We start from the raw sequence: 18,409 nt of genomic DNA, 5'->3' as shown, positions 1-18,409 counted from the left end.
ACGTCGCAAACTCACCCTTGATTCGTCAATTTCAGGTGCCAGCCTTTTTGTACTTGCAATACTTTGATTTGTAATTGTCTTATTCAACCTTGTCATAAATACTAGTATTTCAATGTAAATCTTATAATGTTTTAAATTACTTATATGTTTTATATCTATCCATCTATCAATATTCCGGTCTCTGCAGAACCCCTCGCGTGGACCATGTAACAGTAGACAAATATGCTTAAACACACCTTTAAGATGCTTGATCTTTGTTTATCTCTGTTTTATATGTTTTTGTAGGAATTTAGCTAATGGGCATACGTTAACATGTTATATTAATCAAACCGTATCTTGATATATAACGTGGATGGTGATGACGAATATCTTTATTCGTCATAATTTCACTGGATAAAAACTTCCGGTACGAATGCCTTGAGTTCAAATTAATAATCATAAGTTATGGCAGAGAAAAAGGAGGATAAGCGTAAACCTTTAGGTTTGAAAACGGTAAATGGAAATCCAGGTACGTTTTGTTTATAAATAATAATTTGCCGCTGTCAACGGGTTTAAGACATGCAGAAATAATTTTTGGAAAGATGTTCGTTCAGAAACATTTAACCCTGATAACTTTCGTTTCGTAATTAATGATAGTTCATTTTGAAAATGCAGATACACGATAATGAGGTACATAAACAAAACTGTCAGGATTTTGTCCTGGAATGGGCCAAATCACTACGCTTTATGAACTAGACTAGCCCCTGCTGGTAGATGCTTCTTGGTACCATATTGAGCCCCTACGTCAAGACAGGGAACTACTAACAATTTGCCAGGGGTGTACTGGTCATGTTACTGTTACCCTCTTTCAGTGTATTTTTACAAAAATGAGTTAAAAACGTACAGAAAGTTTCCCTACTACGACCCTGCATGTATAAACTAATAAAATAAATTGATATTAGGCCTACTGGAATGATAATGCTCTGTCTACAGGAAGCTTTTGATACATTAGATCATTCCATTATAAAGATGTGTTAGAAATTACAGAACATGGTCGTTGACTCAGTGGAATGGTTGCACTCATACTTCTATAGCAGAAGTCAGTCTGTACATATTAACAATGCTACATCTGAATTTAGAGATATAGTGTGCGGGGTGCCACAGGGTGGTATACTCGGTGCCCCTTCTACTTCTTTATGTTAATGATATGAGTATAAGATCCAAATGTAAACTTATACAATATGCAGATGACAGTGCCATTCTCTTTCCCCATAAAGACCACAAAATTATCAGTGAAGTACTGGGTAAAGAGCTGGAAAATTATAGTGAGTGGTCGATTGACAATAAACTCTCCCTTCGCCTGGGCAAAACTGAATGTATTCTGTTTGATTCCAAACAAAGGCTTCTCAAGATACCAGAATTCACTGTCACGTGCAATAATCAAAATATCAAGGCCCAAAACTCAGTTAAATATCTTTGGTCTGTACTTGATAATGATTTGTATGGAAATTCTGTTGTTAATAATATTGTAGACAAAGTAATTATTGTACAGGCAGAGTAGCTTCCGGGTAAATTAATGCGCGTTACTCTGTACAATTCTCTTATTCAATGTCATTTTGACTACGCATGTGCATCTTGGTGCAATGGAATTAGTAAGCAACGAGTAAACTGCAGGTTGCACAAAACAAAGTTTTAAGATTCGCTAATAATGTTAATTGCAGGACATCTTTACGATCTGTTGATTTTAATGAATTGGGATTTTTAAATATTGAAGAAAGGTGCCGGTGTAATGAAGTATTTCGACCCCCATAGAATAATGACCCCCGGTCATTTTTCTATAGAAAAAGTGACCCCCGGTCATAGTATTATGACCTCCAGATCATAGTACTATGACTCCCCCACGTGAAGTAAACTGAACCTCACAAAGAATATTGACTCCCATAAAAAACGACCCCCGGTCATTTGGTCAAATTCAGTGATAACTCATGTATCTAAGGCCTAATTGCTGCATTTTATGCCCCCACTCGGGGGAGGGGGGCATATAGATTTGCCCTTGTCCGTCCGTCCGTCCTTCCGTTTGACCATTAGCCCCAGATACCATCACTTGACATAGAAATCAGAGCATTCCGCAACAGGAAAAGGGATTCTATTTCTAGACGCTGTATCTTGGTGTAAATATTTTTTTCAAGAAAATAACAATTCATAATACGTTCGCAAAACACACCAGTGTCAATAATCCCTGCAAACTTCGGTATGAAGTAATTCTTCAGAAGAAAACTGCACAAGAAACTGCTAGCATAGAACTTAGTATTAATAGAAATTGCAATACTTAGGAGTGGCAGTAAAGTACGGTAGCGGCAACAATAGAAAGTAGTAGTAGCAGTAGTAGTAGTAGTAGTAGTAGTGGCAGTGGTAGTGGCAGTTGCAGAAGCAGCAGCAACAGCAGAGGAATAAGTGACAGCAGCAACAGCAGCAGGAGAAGAAGAGGTAGATGTACAAGACGTATTAGTGGAAGCAGGTGTAGTAGTATCAGTAGTAGCAGTTGTAGTAATAGTAGTAGAAGTAGTAGTAGTAGTAGTAGTAGTAGAAGAAGAAGAAGTACATGTAGTAATAGCAATAGAAGTAGCGGCACCAGTAGTAGTAGTACAATCAAAATGTTAACTATTGGCAATGGTGGGTATTAGAGTTGTAGATCTAGTAAAATTGTCCGTTAGGTTTGGTGGGGATCACTTTTTAATAGATACTATCGTCGAAAGTCTTTTAGGAGCCGGTGTTTTACACGGAAAGAGTAACTTTTTTAAATAGAATAATGTCCGGGAATCGATATTGTATGAGAGTTCGAATGTAGTAATTTCGGCAGTGAGTATTTTACAGGGAAGGAGTCACGTTTTCTATAGAATAATAAACGGGGTCGTTATTCTATGAGATTCGAAGGGAGTCATCTTTAGGGAGTCAGTATTTTACTTGGAGGGGGTCAGTTTTTCTATAGAATAATGACCGCGGTGTCGTTATTCTATAGAGTTTTCAAAGGGAGTCAGTTTTTTATAAGGGGAGTCAATATTTTACAGGAAAGGAGTCACATTTTCTATAGAATAATGACCGGAGGTCGTTATTCTATGGGGGTCGAAATACTTTATTACACCGGCACAGTTAAAGTTATTGCCATATGAGGTACAGCAACTGTGACTGATGGACAGCCACTGGCCATAGTATATCATCATCAAGTTTAATCGGCACTTGTAATAACTTTCTCCATAAATGATGTAACGTGAGAAAATCAGCTTGGTAAATGGGGAAGGCATAAATGAGCCGCGCCATGAGAAAACCAACATAGTGGGTTTGCAACCAGCATGGATCCAGACCAGCATGCGAATCCGCGCAGTCTGGTCAGTATCCATGCTGTTCGCTTTCAAAGACTATAGTAATTAGAGAAACCATCAGCGAACAGCATGGATCCTGACCAGACTGCGCGCATCCGCGCAGTCTGGTCTGGATCCATGCTGTTTGCTTTCAAAGACTATAGTAATTAGAGAAACCATCAGCAAACAGCATGGATCATGACCAGTCTGCGCGGATGCACAGGCTGGTCTGGATCCATGCTGGTCGCAAAGCCACTATGTTGGTTTTCCCATAGCGCGGCTCAAATTGTTACACAGCACAGCGTTGCGGTGCAACGACCCGGTAAGTCAAATGAACTCGTACAAAACATGTTTGACACAGTCTTACACAATTCACTCATCCTTTGTAAATCAATCAACGCGTTTTCCCCGGGGCAATGCCTATGTTCAGTTCACTTAGCATGTGATTTTCACGACTACATATTGTTACTGTTGGCGCCAGCGAGGATATTCAAACTGACACGTCTAAAATGGTATGTACATTTTTTCTTCCTCTAATTTTTTCTCTATTTTCTTTCTGTTTCAGTCGTTCTTCTTTTTCTCTTTTCTTCCGTTATATTTATTAGTTATTCATTTTGTGTTCACCACATGTTTTTACCTGTGATAAAAATCGTGCAAATTCGACTGTGCTGTAAACAATGGAAACTATTTCTAGAGAAATAGCTAATGCTACTGCTTTCTCAGTTCTGCGGAATGATAAAAAAGAATAATACATCAGAATTTTCATAGTTTTAATTGATTGACTCAGAGTGAAAATTATCGGGAAAGAGACCATGATTATGCTCAGACTGACGTAGATATGATGGAATTTTCGCGTGTACAGGTTCGTATTTTCAGAAATGAACGATAACTATGGAAACAGCCAAATTATGCTTAGTACAAATGTGTTTTTTTAATGGGAACATTGTTGATCGCGCAAACAACCTTGCACCCATAAAAAAGTGTTTTTGGGGACGCATGGTATAACTTCCTGCCCCAACCCCTGTCTATCATCAAAATGCAAATATTTTAATTCGAAGAAAATGTTTATTTGAAACTTCCTTATTACTAACTGATTGAAGCTTTCACATCGTATTTTGACAAATAACAAAAATATCTTGGTCAAATCTTGAGGGTTTTCTTATCCTGCATGTGAAAACGGTCAGTCCTGAATTTATTTTTTTGTAAGTTTGGTTGTTCTCGATTGATCTACATAGCCTGTGAGTCTTTCTACTGATTGTCAAGCCTTTTGTATAAGTGTTGTTCCAATGAAAACAAGTGTTTTAAAATAACTTTGATAGTTTTAATTGCAGTTGAGACATTTATGTTTAACAAAGTATTGTTGCTTTTTAGGTTGCGTCTTAGTGGCAGAGATAAGGTGTTGTATATAAGATCATAGATGGGACCACGCATTTTCAAATTTCTACTGTAACGTAAAAAGGTTCGTATGTTGCCTTGCTTTATGTGTTTAAAATTTCTAAAGGCAACACTACGATAAATATTTGTTTCTGTTCTTACACACCCCTTTCTGTATTTCATACCCTTAGTAAGGTTACTATGAAAACGAAAATCTAGATAATGATATAAAATGGATGATCGACGTTCAGCTGAATTAATATTTGACCTATATTTGATTTTTAGTATTACTTTTGGTTGTCGAGGCGTTGCCATGGAAGTAAATACTTTAGAATAGTTTTAAATACAAAATGAGAAACCCGCACGCTTAGCTTGATAGGGAGAGCGTAGGTTTACAGATCGCGGGGTCGTGACGGGGGCGTATGTTCTCCGTGACGATTTCAAATTTTGATGATTTCAAGACATGGTGTCTAAAATCATTCGTTTTCCACCTCTGATTCTTGTAGGCAAGTTGGCAGTTACTTGCGGAGAACAGGTTTGCACTGATCAGAATCCAGGAACACTGGTATACTGTTGAAAAATGGCGTTAAACCGAAAACAAAAAAAAGAAGAAGATATATTTAGGCAGAGCAACATTATGTTTTCTGTTCTCTTGCTATGTAGGTTGTGTTCAAGTGACAAAGTTCAAGATCAAAGAAACAGATCACGGGTGAATGTGGTTTTCAAATATGGAATATTAAATGTATGTATTTCCCCATTTTTTTGTCTGGATTTTTTAAGGCAAACTGATTTATATTTGCTTCTGTTCTTACACATGCCTTTTTCAGTCAACAGTGTTATTATGGAAACCGATTCTGTAATATTGTTCATGGATTGCCTTCATTGATTTTGAGTCATTTGTCTAATAAAAGTGGTTGTCATGAAAACATGTTTTATTAAACAGTTTTATGGCAAGTGAGATATTCAAGTTTAACACAATCATGTTTTTAGCTCACCTGAGCTAAAGGTTCATGGTGAGCTTTTGTGACTGCTCAATGTCCGTCGTCCGTTGTCAGTCGTCCGTTGTGTGTCGTGTGTCCGTCAACATTTTCTAAAAAAATCTTCTTCTTGAAAACCAAACGGCAAAATCATACTAAACTTCACAGGAATTATCCTTGGGTGCCCCCCTTTCAAAATTGTTCAAAGATTTGAATTCCATGCAGAACTATGGTTGCCATGTCAACCGAAAGAAAAAACTTTAAAAATCTTCTTTTCCAAAACCGCAAGGTGTAGAGCCTTGATTTTTGGCATGTGACATCATCTAATAGTCCTCTATGACGGTTGTTCAAATTATGTCCCTGGGGTGAAGAGGCCCCGCCTCGGGGGTCCCAAGTTTTACATAGACTTGTATGGGAAAAAAACTTTAAAGATCTTCTTGTCTGAAATTACAAGACCTAGGCGATTGATATTCGATAGGTAGCATTACCGTGTAGTTCTCTACCAAGATTGTTCAAATTGTAACCATGGGGCGAAAAAAAGTATTTGATATAAATTGATGAAACGTTGCATGAGTCTTTATCATGATATGAACTTGCACACCTCCTATTCTTCTGGCTCCGTCCCCTATTGTTATAGTTATGGCCCCTGAAATAGTAAAAAATGCATATTTTCACCTTGTGACATGCCTAGCTCAAAAAAGTTTTTGATATAGATAGATGAAACCTTGCATTAGTCTTTATCATATGAACTTGCGCACCTCGTATTTTCCGTCTGGCTCCGCCCACTATTTTTAGCTTCACTTTTCGGAGAATAGGGGGCTATACTACTCGCCCCGGCGTTCAAGTTTTTCGGCAACCTTTGTTTTTCTGTCATATCTTTGTTGCTATTGCTTGTATTTTACTGTAACTTCATATAAACATTGACCAGTATACAAACAATGCATGTGTATGGGCTGAGCCCATTATACCCAAGGTTAATGTCACCAAGCTGTTATACTTAGGTTATTTTTAAGGTTAAAGTTTTTCGCCAACCTTTGTTTTTCTGCCATATCTTTGTAACTATTGCTTATATCTTACTGTAACTTCACATAAACATTGTCCAGTATACAAAAAAGTATGTGTAGGAACTGAGTCCATTATACCCAAGGTCAAGGTCACCAAGGTGTTATACTTCGGTTATTTTTAAGGTTAAAGCTTTTCGGCAAACTTTGCTTTTCTGTCATATCTTTGTTACCTTATATCATACCGTAAGTTCACATAAACATTGTCTAGGATACAAACAAAGTATGTGTAGGGGCTGAGCCCATTATACCCAAGGTCAAGGTCACCAAGGATTTATACTTTGAATTATTTTCATTTTAATTTTTTTTTCCGAAAGCTTTGTTTATGACATATCTTTTGTACTTTAAAAGATAATGACTTGAAATTAAACGTGTTTGTTTATAATCATCTGCATGTGTGGCTATACATACACCATAACTCTAATTATGTTTTTGACAGAATTATGCCCATTTTATACTTAAACTGTTGTGCAATCTTAGGTTTCTGGATATTACTTTAATGCAATATAAGATAAATACTTGAAACTTAAAATTTATCTTTATCATCATCATCTGCATGTGTGGAAACAATCCCCATAACTCTGATTTGTATTTTTGACTGAATTATGCCCCTTTTATACTCATTTTTTTTTTTTACGAATTTCGTTTTCTGGGCATAACTTTGGTGCTATATAAGATAATGACTTGAAACTCAAAATATATCTTTATCATCATCATCTGCATGTGTTTTAACAATTCTTATAACTCAAATTTGTGTATTTGATGGAATTATTCCCTTTGGTGTACCTTCCTTTTAAAGTAGAGGTCTCTTATTAAGACATATATTAATTTTACTGTCAAATCCCCGAATAGTGGAGCGCGCTGTCTTACGAACAGCTCTTGTTAGAGTTATCCTCCCTGAAAGTGTCAAAACTGCACAATTTCACCTTGTTACACATGTAGCTCAAAAAGTATTTGACGTCCAGATGTACAGTTATACAGCAGATGTTGGGGCATGTAGGGTGTGTATATTTACTTTTCCGTTCTTTTCACTGTGATATGTTTGTTTCTGTTTATACACATACATTTCGGTATCAGTAAACTCAATAGGTTTACCATGGAGACGTACCTCTACATCTAGGCAGTGGTGCACATGGAAAACAGACATTCAGATCTACAAAGTTGTACGGCAGATTCTGGAGTACAAAAAGTGAGTATATTTACGTTTCATTTCTTGTTGCCACACTGTAGATATGTTTATTTCTGTTCTTACACATGCATTTTTACATCTATACACTCAACAGGGTTACCATGGAAACATACATCCAGGAAATCTGGATCTACAAAGTTATACAGCATATTTTGGTGAATACATGGTATGCATGTTTACTTTTGATTCCTTGTAACACTATAATGCATTTGTTTCTGTCTTTACACATGTCTTTCTGTATCTTATGCATTCAACAGGGTTACCACGGAAACGTATAAATACATAAAGGCAATGATATAGACGGACCGCAGACGTTCAGATACACAAAGTTTTACAGGAGGTGAAACATGTATGGTGTGTATGTTTACTTTTTCTTCCTTTTGGCAACATTATGTTAATATGTTTGTTTCTGTTTTTACACATGCCTGTCTGTATCTTATACACACAACAGGTTTAGCACGGAAACGCATGTCCACGTCAATGCAATGGTATAAATGGATGACCGACGTTCAGCTGCACTAAGTTATACAGCAAAGGGTGTGTATATTTACTTTTTCTTTGATGCGTAATTTGTATAAATGTAGTACTAAGATTATACTAGTATATGTTTCGTTGTGTTCTTACACATGCATTTCTCTATCTATACACCCAACAGAGTTACCATGGAAACGTACCTCTTCATCTAGGCAATGGTATAAACTGATGACCGACATTCAAGTCTCCGGCAAAGAAAGAAATCCAGCTGTCGATAAAGTGCTACAGGCTTAGCTTTAAATAATCTAAGCCTTGCTAAGACCTGAAAATGAATGTCAGGCAAAATTGAAACAAAAGCAAAATAAGTGAATGCACTTAGAGAGCACCTAATCTGTCTTGTATATTTTCGCTTCGTAATACTGTATGTTTAGTGTTGGCTGTTTTGTCAGAGATTTGTTTACAGTGACTACTTGGTTGTTTTTGTGGTGTTGTTTGTCGTTGTGTTTGTTGTGGTGTTTTTGGGTTTATGGAGGTGTCTGTGGTGGTTTCAGTGTGGTCTTCTCGGTTTTGTTCTTGATGGTTGTATTGTTTTGTTGAAAACGGGTATTTTGTGCGTTTTGTTTGTTGTATTGGGTTCTTCGTCATGGTGTTTTTCTTTCTGCCGTTACCAATGTATTATTACTCGCTTTGTATACTGTAGAAAATTATTAGATTAATTTCAATATTACACTGTGTTATGATTTCTTTACTTGTCCAGCAAATTTTAGATACCCGGAAACACATATCAAGATATATGCAGACGAATAGGCATCATGTGCAGACGACAGATTGGACTGGGAAGCGTGCGCCATTGTTTTATTTCTGCTTTTTATTCATTTTTTTCATTGTTTTTTTCTACTAGAATATTGGGTATGCGAAGAATGAAGACGCAGACGGATATTGAAGATGCATACCAGACAAAATTTGGGTTACTGTTTATCACGAACAGGTGCGTATGTTGCTTTTTATGTTATATGCTATTTTGAATGAATCTCTTTGCAGAATTTTCAAGTTGAATACAAGCAGGTGTAAAGATGTCACATTGTAGATGACACAATGGTCTAATGGATGGTGAAGATAGCGCAGCTGATGTTGACTGTACAGACACGCGTTAAAATGTCATGCTGTAGATGCGACAATTGTTTAGCGGACGACGCACATTGGTTCTTCTCGGACGCACTGAGGTATATAATTTGTCTGTACATCTTTTGCTAGCTTTATATTAATAGTGTAGTTTTCAGCCAAATTACACACATTCATTTTCATTTCAATATATTTTCTATAAATTGGATAAATTCTAGTTATTATGTAGGTCTACATTGTTTTAATTTACATAGTTTTAATTCATTTTTTTTTTTTATTTTAAACCTGATTATTGTTAATTGTATAATGATTGTCTACCAGTATTCAGTCAGCAGAGCATAACTTTTAACATTTAGGAAGCAAAGGTCAATTTTCCAATTGGAGTATTCCAATGGCGTAGGAATGTGGACCCTGGTTTTGGTGAAAGAAATACTCAAAATATCCTACGAGAAGCAATTTCTTGGATAATACACGTAAGGACTTACTGTATCTGTCACGCATTTTGGATACAAGTCAGTATAGGGAATGACAGAAATTCAATGTGGTTACACTGCATTAACTGGTAGATGTATAAATTCGAAGATTTTCATTATTAGTGTAATTTTATGTCAACACCACTTTATTTGACTCATTGTAGTGATGTGGTCTAAATCAGACAAAGGTTTGCGACAATATTATCTTGAGACGGGGTTCGAATTCGTGATCACCGCTATGTGAATTTCAGACGCGGTTTTACAAATTGTAACATATTTATACGAACTTTAAATTTTATTCAGTAAAGAGTAAACAGGAAAAAGTGTCTTTTCATATTTAAGAAAGTTGAAAAAATGCCCAGCTTTCCATACGTTGATTTGATGTAAATAAGTACTGGTGAGAAACCAAAGAAAAAACAAACAATGTGGCTATTTACTTTATTGTATCAATAGGAAGAAACTGTTAGTTGATTGAACAATAGTGGCAGTAGAACTTCCTTGCTGGTGCCCTAACGAAGCCGGTCACCAGATGTGCATTGAAACCCTATCGAACCCCTGCGTATCCATCGTAATCAGCCGTTATCAACAAGGTAAGCTACTAAATTACTCAAAAATTATGATTTATGCGACGCGAGTTGTAGTCACAGTTTGTATAAATGGGTGACAGATACACTTTTTGTAGCTGACCTAAGCATGTGATTGTTGAAGAGCTAATCTGTACTGGTTTGAAACCCAGGGTTAGAGAACTGAATTCTGTCGATGTATTTGAAACAACATAAATGTGACAAGCACACCGAAAGCTACTGTTGGTATAGACAACTGGTTTTGTGACAAGAACTTTATTTTTAGACGACACATGCTCTTTTATATTAGACGACTCAGGTAGCGAAAGACTTAAGGCTAGAGTAACCTTTAATAAGATATATATTGAAACTTATTTGTCAACGTTATATACACTTACATTGGATTGTTTAACGTACAAATCAAAGGCAATTTAAATTGATAAGCCGTTTTTTGCGGAAATAACAAAAACAACAACTGAAGCGCGTGCTCTGTATGTGCACCTTTTGGCAGTTTATGAACTTTTGGCAATTTATGAACTTTTTGGCAATTTATGAACTTGCTCTTGGGGTTAATAGTGTCATATTCTTTCATTTCATATAGTGCAATAAAAAATTGTAAATGTAAGAAATTATTTTTCATCACTTTTCGACAGGCAAGATAGTGCATGGTTATAGTGGAATCAAAGCCTTGGCGGACCTTTCTTCTGTATTTGTCCCGTCTTGTTGATAGTAGACAGCTGTTTCACACCTCGTACACAACCAACGGAGAAACCCCCTCGGACGAAGACTTTGTTCAGGTAAAGAGAAATATTAGATCATATGTATGATATGTTAGAATTGCGCTGTCTGCAGCTGTTTAAAAATAGTTCCAAAAACATGGTATTGTGGCAATCAGTTCTTCTCGCAAATACATATTGTATATGTTTGCCACATATATTCGTGAACTACATGTGTTTACACAAATGGCAAAGTAACGTGGTTATCATGGTTGAGCATTTGACCGGTTGTCTGGAGTCGCCGATTCATATAATGGTGAGAGACAAAATTGACTTCGGTCTTATATGCTTAAGTACTGGTTAGGATCAGTTTTATCAACGGCGTCAAACACTCGCGAGACATAGTTACATAGAGTTTAAACTTTCCGTCCGTCATTCCGTATGTCTGTTCGTCCGTCAGTCATATTTTTTTCTGTGCTCAACTCCTACAGCTTTTCTTAAATAAAAATGAAACTTTGTGTACATCATCAACGTGAAGTGCACTTGTACATTTTGTCTGGAGTTTTATGTCCGATTCTTTTAAAAAAAACATTGCCATTTTCGGACTTTGAAACATTACAGCTATATAAGAACATAGTGTAGTCAGTTCAAAGGAAATAAAGATAAAGTGGATATGTGTATATTATCAAAATTTTGATGAACGATTTTTGGCTCTTTTTATGGCCTGTAAAAATATCACAACTGCAGCGTAACATTCTGTGCTCGACTCCTCTCAAGTTCAAGTGAAATGTTTAGTAAACATCACCAACTTCAATTATACAAGCGCATTTTTTTTCTGGAGTTGTCCAACTCGAATGTTTTTGGAGATTTGCCCTTTCTTTAATTTAGTATTATTCCATCAAACATATTAGACGGCATGTGTTAAAGCGATGATGTTGACATCGTTCGACAAATACAGACGACAATGGTTTAACCTTTGCAAATTTACACAAAGCCATTGTTCGTTTTGTTTGTATGGTTTTAAAGACACTTGAGAAATCCTGCATTTGTAATATGTAGTTTTCCATTCTCTAGAGATAAAATGCATGCTTATGTCCGAGGCATGCTCGTTTTTTGAATTTTTTGCTAATGATTTAAACGGTAATATATCTTTATGCTCATTTAAATATCCAGCAAGAGTCAGTATCAACAATCAGTTTCAGAATTGAAATTTTAAATATTTTAATAGTGTTCAAATTTGAACTGTCCGTCGCGTCGCCGTTGTTTAAAGTTTTTAATAAAGTCAAATATCTCTGTTACTACCAAAGCTATTGACTTGAAACTTAAAAAAGTTATTTACTATCAAAGTCTACACCAGAAGAAACAATCCCCATAACTCTGATTTGAATTTTGACAGAATTATGCTCCTTTTTAACTTAGAATTTTTAAAAAAAATATTGATAAAGTCAAATATCTCTGTTACTACCAAAGCTATTGACTTGAAACTTAAAATAGTTATATACATTCAAAGTATGCACCAAGAGACACAATTCCCAAAACTCTGGTTTAAATTTTGACAGAATTATGCCTCTTTTCAACTTAGAATTTTTGGTTAAAGTTTTTGATAAAGTCAAATATCTCTGTTACTATCAAAGCTTTTGACTTGAAATTTAAAATACTTATTTATCATTAAAGTCTACACCAGGAGGAACAATATCCATAACTCTGGTTTGAATTTTGACAGAATCTTGCCCCTTTTTAATTTAGAATTTTTTGTTAGAAGTCAAATCTCTGTTACTGTTAAAGCTTTTGACTTGAAACTCAAAATAGTTACTTACTATCAAAGTCTACACCAGGAGACACAAATTCCCATAACTCTGATTTGAATTTTGACAGACTTATGTCCCTTTAAGTTTTTAACTTAGAATTTTTTACTGGCAAAGTTCTAATTCAGAATCAAGCACTGAGAAAAGTCGAGCGCGTTGTCTTACGGACAGCTCTTGTTTTCTTTGAATTTCGCAATAAATGTATTACAATTACAACCGTACCTTGTGTACCAATTCAAATGAAACTTAGAATATATCATCAACATAAAGTGTTTATATTGCATGTTATCGGAATTCTAACTGCAATCTGGGTTTCGTGAGTTATGTCCCGTTTTCGGACATTCTAATCTCATTCCGTCAAACATTTTGAAAGGGACATGTGCATCATTCCTATAAATCATTGGACTTGATTTAAACTTTAAAAGGCTATTTCACATTATCCACAACATGTACCATAACTCGCATAACTCTAGCACCAATCTTTCATGATTTATTTCCCCTTCTAAAACCACTATTACGTAAGGCCGGGGTGATTGTCCTTTGTACATCAGACACATTATCAATATTTCTATACAAGCTATTACCTGTTATTGTACCCCCCCCACACCGACAACAAAGTTGTAAGGGGGTTATACTGCTTTCAGGTTGTCTGCCCGTCCGTCTGTCTGTCCGTCCGTCTGTCTGTCCGTCTGTCCAATCTTGTGCGCACCATCTCTCCTCATCCCCTTGACACAATTTAATGAAACTTCACACAAGTGATCAATAACAACAGTAATTGTGCATGGGGCATGTAAGGTTCTTGTTATGGGACTTTGTTTTTTGTTACTATACTATATACATAGACATAATCTTATGTGCACCATCTCTCATCATCCCTTTGACACAATTTAATGAAACTTCACAAAAGTGATCAGTAACAACAGTAGTTGTGCATGGGACATGTTAGGTTCTTTCAGAATTTTTTTTGCAGAGTTACGGGACTTTGCTTTTTGTTACTATACTATATACATGGGCACAATCTTGTGCGCACCATCTCTCCTCATCCCCTTGACACAATTTAATGAAACTTCACACAAGTAATCAGTAACAACAGTAGTTGTGCATGGGGCATGTTAGGTTCTTTCAGCGACAAAAATTGCAGAGTTATGGGACTTTGTTTCTTGTTAACATACTATGTACACACAGTCTGCATATGCAATCTTTTGCGCGCCTAATCTTCCGAACCCTTGCACACAATTTAATAAAATTTCACACACGTGATCAGTACCAACCCTAGTTGTGCATGGTGCATGTTACGTTCTTTTAGATAAATATTCTGCATAGTTATGGGACTTTGTATGTATACAGTATAGTAACAAAAAACAGTCTATATACATACAGTCAACATAATTATGCAATCTTGTGTGCGTCAAATTGCAATCTACTGTGTCAGTGCATGCGGGGGTACATTCATCACCTAGTGATAGCTCTAGTTACCTATTGAACCAACTGAATGAAATTTTTAGCTCGACTATACGAAGTATGGAGAGCTGTCCTACTCGAACCCGCGTCGGCGTCTTTGCACTTCGATGTACTTTCTCTTTGTCTCTGTAATTACTTGTTTGATTTGTTTCAAACTTAAAATATTTATTTTTCATCATCACCCACATCATATAGCACAAAAGTAATAAATCTCGCACGAATATTTCATGAATTATCCCCCCTTTTTACTTAGAATTTCAGGTTAAAGTTTTGATGCACTTTCACTCTGTCGCAAGTATTACTAAATGGATATGATTCAAACTGAAATAGTTGCACTACATCATCACTCACATCATATGACACAAGGGCCATAACTCTTGCACCAACCACCGTTTACTTAGAATTATAGGTTAGTTTTCATGCAAGTTCACTCCATCTCAGTTATTAGTAAATGGATTTGATTCAAACTTGGAATACATGTAGTTGTTCCACATCATCCCCTACATCATATGACACAAGTTGCATCCTTTTTGCACCAATATTTCATGAATTGTGCCCCCTGTTTGCTTAGAATTATACTTATTTAATGTTTTATTACACTTAATCCTTATCTCTCTTATTACTTTTGACACAAACTCAAGTTATTGTCCATTATCTTTAACCACATTGGAGTCATTAAACTCTCTAGTGACAGCTCCAGCTTCCTCGGATGTGCCAAGTTTCACCATCCATCATCGAGCGCGCTGTCTCCTGTGATAGCTCTTGTTAGCTCGATTATTCGAAGAATAATCTAGCTATTCTACTCACCCTGGCGTCGGCGTCGGCGTCACACCTTGGTTAAGTTTTTGCATGCCAGTACATACAGCTATCATTTAAAGGCATATAGCTTTGAAACTTATTTATTCTTTTTCTAGGTCAACTACCAACCTCACTGGGTCAAGTTCCATAACTCTTAACATGTATTTTGAGCAAATTATGCCCCCTTTTGGACTTAGAAAATTCTGGTTAAAGTTTTACATGCAAGTTACTATCTCCAAAACTAATACAGATATTGATTCAACGTCACATGTGTATTCGGGGTTATAAAACTAGTTGATAGCACCAAGTCCCATAACTCTGACCTTCATTTTGGCCAAATTATGCCCCCTTTTGGAGTTAGAAAATTCTGGTTAAAGTTTTGCGTGCAAGTACATACAGCTATTACCAAAAAGCATACAGATTTGAAACATATTTTTTTCTTTTTCTAGATCAATTACCTACCTCACTGGGTCAAGTCCCATAACTCTGACATGTATTTTGGCCAAATTATGCCCACTTTTGGACTTAGAAAATTCTGGTTAAAATTTAACATGCAAGTTACTATCTCCAAAACTAATGCAGATATTGAATTGAAACTTCACATGTGTCTTCGGGGTTATAAAACTAGTTGATAGCACCAAGTCCTATAACTCTGGCCTTCATTTTGGCCAAATTATGCCCCCTTTTGGAGTTAGAAAGTTCTGGTTAAAGTTTTGCGTGCAAGTACATACAGCTATTACTAAAAGGCATATAGATTTGAAACTTATTTTTTCTTTTTCTAGATCAATTACCTACCTCACTGGGTCAAGTCCCATAACTCTGACATGTATTTAGGCCAAATTATGCCCCCTTTTGGACTTAGAAAATCCTGGTTAAAGTTTTACATGCAAGTTACTATCTCCAAAACTAATGCAGATATTAAATTGAAACTTCACCTGTGTCTTCGGGGTTATAAAACTAGTTGATAGAATCAAGTCCCATAACTCTGACATGTATTTTGGGCAAAATTATGCCCCCCTTTTGGACTTAGAAAATCCTGGTTAAAGTTATGCGTGCAAGTACATACAGCTATTACCAAAAGGCATACAGCTTTGAAACATATTTATTCTTTTTCTAGGTCAATTACCAACCTCACTGGGTCAAGTTCCATAACTCTTAACATGTATTTTGAGCAAATTATGCCCTCTTTTGGACTTAGAAAATTCTGGTTAAAGTTTTACATGCAAGTTACTATCTCCAAAACTAATGCAGATATTGAATTGAAACTTAACATGTTTCTTCGGGGTTATAGAACTAGTTGATAGCATTAAGTCCCATAACTCTGATATGCATTTTGGTCAAATTTTGTCTCCTTTCGAACTTAAAACTCTTTTGATATTTAACATTTTTGGTAATAATTTTACTGCTTCTGTGACAATATTTCGAATAGTCGAGCTTGTCTGTCTTACGGACAGCTCTTGTTTACATTCCTTCCCCATAATAGTAACAAGTTCGTGATGTAGGTTTCATAACTCTTACTGTAATTTTGATGAATATTTTTAAGTAAATTCAAATTGCGAATTTGCTCAGTAACTACACATCGCAACTATACTGTATGGAATTTCACACAATTATTTTCCGTGGTAGTACCAACGGAATGACATAATGTTTCTAGTTGCACTAGTTGTAGATGATTGAAACGGAAGCAGTTGGGATGTCTTCGATTTTAACCGCAAACAACAAAAGCCCCTGTCTAGGTGCTCTTGTTTGTCTAACATTCTGTAGGCAATTTAATATAGGAACGTTTTGTCTTGCTGTTCCGCTTGTTAATTAAGGAGTTGTACAGATTTACATCCTAACACCATATAATGTCTTCCCTTTTATGAACCTTTCCGACTTAAAATCCTGGTTAAAATTTCGCGTGCAAGTACATACAGCTATTACTTAAAGGCATATATATTTGAAACTTTTTTTGTATTTTTTTAGATCAATTACCAGCCTTTTAGACTTAGAAAAATTCTGGTTAAGGTTTTGATTGCGGTGACTATATGCAGAACAAACGCAGATATTAAATTGAAACTTCACATGTGCCTTCGGGGTTATAAAACTAGTTGATTGCATCAAGTCCCATAACTATGACATGCATTTTGGTCAAATTATGCCCCCTTTCGAACTTCTGGTTAAAGTTTTGCATGTAAGTTACTATCTCCAAAACTAATGCAGATACTGGATTGAAACTCTAGATATGTTTACATTTAGGGTAACATTTCCTGCTTCTGGGACAATAATTCGAATAGTCTAGCATTGGCTGTCTTACGGATTTGTACGTAGGTCAACAATCTTACATTTTTCATGCATTTTGTCAGAATCATGGCCATTTTTTACTTAGAAAATTGACATTTATGGTTATTTTTTGGGGCTTGATAAGTCTTGATAAAGGCCCTGAGCCGAAACGTTGCCCATAAAAGTGATAATAAAACTATTAAAACAATTCAACGCATTTGGTTATTTTTTGTTAGGTCAACTTTTCTTGAATACTTGAAATTTCATACATTTTCCCGTCGTTATTAGGCAAGTAAAAAGATTCAAGATGCTTATTTTTTTTTGCATATTGCCCAGAGTTGAACACTAACAGACGAGATCAATAGAACAGTATGCGGTGGTCTTAACACATTTTAGCTCGTCTGATTTAAAAATATATGTACCACTTGGTCGTCAGCTCTATGAAGTTTTTTTTACCTGCTTTTACCTGCTCAGGTGAGTTTTAGTGATCGCTCGATGTCCGGCGTCCGTCGTCTGTCTGTCGTCGGTTTGCCTGTCAACATTTTTGTATATGCGATAGAAGCTGTATTTTTCAATTTCTCTTCATGAAATTTTGTCAGAATGATAACCTTGATAAAATCTAGGCCAAGTTTGAAAATGGATTATCTGGGTTCAAAAACAAGGTCACTAGGTTAAATCAAAGAAACATTATTTATGTGATAGAGGCTGTATTTTCGAATTGATCTTTATGAAATTTGGTCAGAATAACTGTCTTGATGAAATCTAGATCAAGTTTAAATATGTATTATCTGGGGTA

At 35.9% G+C, this 18,409-nt stretch overlaps 1 long non-coding RNA gene across 1 annotated transcript; it reads left to right on the top strand.

The window, feature by feature from the left end:
• The first annotated feature begins 7,455 nt into the window (after positions 1–7,455).
• On the top strand, positions 7,456–11,362 carry LOC123563819 (uncharacterized). Its single transcript, XR_008369784.1, has 4 exons — positions 7,456–9,636; positions 9,892–10,008; positions 10,462–10,598; positions 11,225–11,362. It is a non-coding gene; the product is annotated as an uncharacterized LOC123563819 (long non-coding RNA).
• Positions 11,363–18,409: the final 7,047 nt, after the last annotated feature.

This window comes from Mercenaria mercenaria, chromosome 2 (assembly GCF_021730395.1).
Source record: "Mercenaria mercenaria strain notata chromosome 2, MADL_Memer_1, whole genome shotgun sequence".
Taxonomy (NCBI): domain Eukaryota; kingdom Metazoa; phylum Mollusca; class Bivalvia; order Venerida; family Veneridae; genus Mercenaria; species Mercenaria mercenaria.
Note: the sequence above shows the minus strand (reverse complement) of the source record. Positions and strands in the feature narration are given on the sequence as shown.